At 33.5% G+C, this 5,746-nt stretch overlaps 1 pseudogene; it reads left to right on the top strand.

Annotated features, from left to right (window-relative positions):
* Positions 1-205: 205 nt before the first annotated feature.
* On the top strand, positions 206-301 carry LOC148045558 (U6 spliceosomal RNA; annotated as a pseudogene).
* The last annotated feature ends 5,445 nt before the right edge of the window (positions 302-5,746 follow it).

Below are 5,746 nucleotides of genomic sequence, written 5' to 3'. Positions count from 1 at the left end.
AAATGAATGGATTAAGTTTTCTTCTTCTATTTTTTTTCTTTTATTATTCTTTGTAACCTATGGATTAAAATTCTCCTCTTTCATTACTGTGGGTGTTCTTCTAACTCATTCAAGAATCAGACTTTTGTAAAACTTGAAATACAAAAAGGATACAAAAAGAAACCAAGAAAATTGCAACAATAACACTGCTACTCAGAGGCTGGAGGTTTGTGTATTGAAAACGAAACATTCTGTACAGAGAAGATTAGCATGGCCCCTGCGCAAGGATGACACGCAAATTCGTGAAGCGTTCCATATTTTTACTAACTTGATTCTGCACCTAATAACTGCAGCAAGACTGTTGGTGGCGCAATACTGGAAGAAGGAAGACTTGCCTACAATCCAAGAATGGACATTGAAAGTCACAAACTTAGCCGAGATGGCTAAAATATCGGCATATCTTAAAGATCACTCAAATGAGAGATATAAACGAAACTGGAAAAAATGGATTGACTATATACAAAATAAATACGGGACTAAGAAATTCCAGTTAGCCTATGCTTAAGATCAGAAATGATTTAAACTGTTTAAAGTTAGTTCAGTAAGAAGAAGCTAAGGTCAATGTAGAATGTCATTAATTTCTTTATTTCTTTTTTCTCAATAGATTTTAGACTGTGTTAGTTAAAAATCCATACCGTGTACGGGTTCTGGGAAGTTGGGGGGGGGGAAGGAGGAGGGGGGGTTGGGGGGTGGAAGGAGGAGGGGGGTTGGGGGGTGGAGGGAGGGAGGGACATACAAAAAAAAATGTACTTCAATGTTTTAATGATTGACGAATGATGAAATATTTGTGTTTTTTAAAAGAAATAAAACCTTAAAAAAAAAGAAAATGAAACATTCTTACTTTTCTCACTGATTATCCTGGCTTGGCACTCCAAGGTCTCACTGCTTGTTTATAGAGAGTGATAAGAAGAAAAGCATTCAGATGTCCCTTTGAAGTATATCTTTAACCAGAGAAAAGTGAAAATAAAACTTTATTGTGAATCTATGCTTAATCTTGTTAAAACCTTCCAAGCTAGAGCAGAAGTGTTTGTTAGCTGAAGATAATGGCACAATTTCAACAGCAGAAAGAAACTTTAAGTCTGCAAAAAATATTCCTTGAAATACAGAAATTATCAATCACATTTGAGAGGATAGAGAAGAAGTTGGAAGACTTAGAGCATCTAACAGTAAAATATGATGAAGAAGTTGGAGAAAAGTGGAAAAAGTGGTGGTTAGAATCCTAAGAACCAAAGAGGAAAATGACTGTAAAGAAATTAAATTTTCTGATATTTATGGTGATTGATTTGTCTCTGAAAATGGAAAGAGTGGAATACTGAAAGAGGAATTAAATGGAGGGGCACTCTACCCCAAATGGTAAGACAAAGAAGAAGAAAAAATAAAGAATTTATGGATCTAAAGAAAGAAATTTTTTAGCAACATCATTGATAACACTACCGACAATCAAAGACAAGCTGATTAAGGTAAAAGAGGAAGGGCATCAAAATTACATGAGAGATTTTATAAGCAAGGAGTTACTAAGGGGAGTCCATACAAATTTGATTAAGGAGATGATTAGAGACTGACACCACAAATGACACAAGATATGAGACTGTTTTGCTACTGGAAAGATACAGGTTGATTGATGGAAGAGTATAATTTAAAACTAGTTAAACTTAGTGAAATTTAGTGACAATTGATATAGTTAAATAAATAATTGATAATGATAATAATGTATACAGTGTGTAGTGTTATGATAAGTAATAATTGGATATGAATATTGAATGGTACCCATGAAAGGAAGATTAGAAATTCTTTTGGATTATATATAAAGGTTAATAAAAAAAGAACTAAATTAGATACAGTTAAGTCTTGATTATTAGGGGGAAAATGTTATGATACAGGATATAGTCACATAAAGAGGGATAATGCTAACAATGTATATAAGTATAGGTACAACATAAGGAAACTGGATGTAAATTGCCAACAGCGATTTGGAAAGGAGGATTAGAAAAGTTAAATATTATGGACGTTTAGCTAGAATAGGACATAAGGATTCAGCGTTATTGGAGGATTTTAGAAATAGTAAATGAAATGCCAGTATGTGGTTATGTATTAAATATTGGTATATTTTATGATGAATGACGTTTAAACAATTATAGTAAATTGAAAAAGGAGGTATGATGATGGTAACATGTATAAATATCTGAGTTAAAATACTTGAGTTAATATGAATTATGGTTGATGACTTTGGAAGAGATGCACAAAAGCCTTTTGTAACCAACTGATACACTTTCTACAGTATGTAAAGAAGGAAGATTTATGTGTTGTGTTTGTTTTAAAAATTAAAAATAAAATAATATTTAAAAAAAAGCTTTTGGCAATGTTAATTTGGAATTTATGTTACAGTAATTAAAATATACGGAATTTGGTGATAAATTTTTAAATATGTTTCAGGCGATATACTCTAACCAAGAGGCTAAAGTAATAGCAAATGGAGAAGTAGCAAAAAAAGTTTAAAATACCAAAAGGTATGAGGCAAGGGTGTCCTCTATCCCCATTGCTAGTTATATTGTCTTATATTGTTAACAAGGATAATATGGAAAAGTGTGGAAATTAGGAAAGAAGTCTACAAATTGCAAGCCTTAGTTTTTATTCTTGAAGAACCACTGAAGTCGGGTTTGAGGCTGATGGAGGTACTAGAAGACTATGGGAATGTCGCTGGTTTGAAAATTAATAAAGATAAAACAAAATGATAGTTAAAATATGATGGAGAAGCAGAAGGAGGAATTGGCCAAGGGGATAAAAATTCAGATTGAGAAAAAAAATGAAATATTTAGAAATGTATATAATGGCAAGGTGTACATCAATCAAAGAGGATAATCATGTTAACAAATTATATAAAGGAGAGGTGGAGAAATTTGAGACTCTCCTTCATGGGAAGAATAGCGATGATCAAAATGAACATTCTACTGAAATTATTATTTTTGTTCCAAAATATTCCCATAAAATTAGATAAAATGTATTTTGGAAAATTGAATAAAATGACATTAGAATACATTTGGCAAGGGAAGAAATCAAGGTTTAAATTTAAACTTCTGCAAGATGTAAAAGAAAGAGGAAGATTTGGTGTACCAGTGGGAATTATATCACCAAGCAACAATGCTTACCTGGGTAAAAGAATGGATAGATTTAAAAAAATAATTGACTGCTAACACTAGAGGGCCACGATTTACATTTATGATGGCACACATTCCTGTGGTATGGGAAACATGTAGCACATCAATATTTCCAGACACACTTTATAAGACAGGCGTTATTACAAACATGGAATAAATTCAAGAGGAAAATTTGCAGCAAGGTTCCGATTTGGCTTTCAAGATTGGAAGTGGTAGTACACCCACATTTTATTAGCCAGGGAAAACAGGTCACCTATAAAGATATAATAGAAAATGGCAAGAACTATGGGAAAGGAATAGGAAAATAACATTGTCAATACCATATGAAGAAAATATATATAAAATGTTTTATAGGTGGCATCTCCCACCCACAAGAATAGCCAAAATGTTTAGAAAGTAGGTGTCAAATTGTTGGAAATGTGATTATGAATCAGGCATGTATATGTGGTGGTCATGCCAAAAAACAAAAGAATATTGGCAGAAAATTCAAAGGTGGCTGATAGAGATAACCAAAGAGGAAATAGAATTTAAACCAGAACTATTTATTTGGGTAATCATAAACAATAAACATCTACTTAACAATACATATTATTATGGCAGCAACAATGGTCTTTGTCCAAAACTGGAAAAACAGGAAAATTCGATAACAAGAGGAAGTAATTAGGAAAATTCTGATTTGTGCTGAAATGGATAAATTGGCGTGGGAACTGAAGAATAAAGACAAATCAGAATATTATAAGATCTGGGATAAATTTTATCAATGGTTGGAACAAAAAAGGAAAGACCCAAAATAAGCAATGACTAAGATTTATAGAATGGAGGTTAGATTTATGTACGAAACTATAACAGTGATAAAAACAAAGCAACGTGGTTGGAAATATGATATTTTTATATTTGTAAATACTGAATAGACCAATAGTTTGTGTGTGGGGGTGTGTAATGTCCCGCAGTTATCTACACATTAATAATGATCAAGTACTAATAACATTTCCTTATACATTTTAGTGACCTTTCCTTACATAATTGGTGTTTTCTTTCATACTTTTAGATTTCTAATTGCTGTTTCTGTTAGTTAGCAATTGATAAAACAAATCCCACGCGAAAAAGTATTCAAAGCCTTCTTAATTTTAATTGTCAATTTATTCATTCCTGCACATTCTAATATTTATTCATTTTCATATCTTTGTTTTTTCCACTGTTGTGCAAACACAATTCCAATAGCTGTTAACATGTGTAAAATTAAATACGCATTTATTCCCTTTGAAATACAAGTAGTAAGTAGTTTTATTGTTTTTTGTACTTACTTTAATCTTATTTAAGTAGTAAGTGCACAAAATAATAAATTTCCTTTTTTATATATTCTTTTTGTACATGGGGCAAAGAATTCAGTGACATCGTCTTTGCCACTCCCATCCTGTCACATGACTGCCAGGCCACCCCCACCCAATCACATGGCTGGCAAGCCACTCCCACCTGTTCCAAAGGTGCATGGGTTGCCATTTTGCTTCTGAATTCAATCCATGGAGCTAGCTCTGACCTTTAAAGCCTTTTATGACATGGGACTAGGCTGAAGTACCTTCTCTCCCCTCTCCTCAGCTTGCCCCTTTAGATCTGCCCGAAAAACACTTTGTCAGGCCTGCAATTATATCCCTTTTAGGATCTTTGGCCTGCCACACTTTCTATGATTTCATTATGCTGTTTCATTAGTGTAGTAGCTGGGAGAGGGGAATAGAAAGGAGTAGAATTGTGCAATGTGTTGTTGTCATTCTTTTCTAGAAGCCCAAGGTCATCTTTTGTCTCCGCAACTCTGCTCCTGACCGGAACCTGCTGGGTGGACATGCCAGCATGGGCGAAGAAGATTGGACCATGTGATGGATTTATGGGTGTGGGGATAAGATCATGAACTTTCAACTGGGTGGAATCCCAGGAAGTTTCAGATTTGGGATTCCACAGCCATTGCCAACATGTCTGTCTCATTAAATTGGAACTATAAGGATAGCTCTGCTTTGGACTCTGTTTTAATTCTGCATGATATTTGGAACGCTGACACCCTTTCTGCTGGTAGCATCAGCTAAAGATCTACATTTGGTGGGTCCCACAAGACATGCTTCTTTTGCTGTGGCATCTACCTTCTCCCTGAAATTTGATTAGCTCCATTCCTTTTGGTATTGCAGATTGTTCTCAAGATCTGATTATATGTTCTGGTTCTGGGACATGCCCTAGATTCTCCATTACTGACATGGCTAGTTTATTCTGTCTTCATCTATGGTTATATTCATTTTTATAATACTTATTGTTAATGTTAATGTGATTTTTATATTTTTTTCTATCTGTGGATTTTATATGTAATTTTGCCTGCTTGTTGTGTGTCACACAGAGTGGACTTAACTGAAATGTGTAGCTATATTAATTTTATAAATGAATAAAGCATGAAAACTAAACAAAGATAATAATTAGTACAACATATATCAGAAATTCTCTTCTACTGTCTTTTGTAATTGCCAGATTAAGAAGAGATATTTATTAGTGTCCTGCCTTTATTATGTTTACAA

Source organism: Thamnophis sirtalis, unplaced genomic scaffold (genome assembly GCF_051295495.1).
Source record: "Thamnophis sirtalis isolate CommonGarterSnake01/CBP01778 unplaced genomic scaffold, rThaSir2_p1.2 scaffold_5, whole genome shotgun sequence".
NCBI lineage: Eukaryota > Metazoa > Chordata > Lepidosauria > Squamata > Natricidae > Thamnophis > Thamnophis sirtalis.
This window is presented reverse-complemented; position numbering and strand designations above follow the sequence as displayed.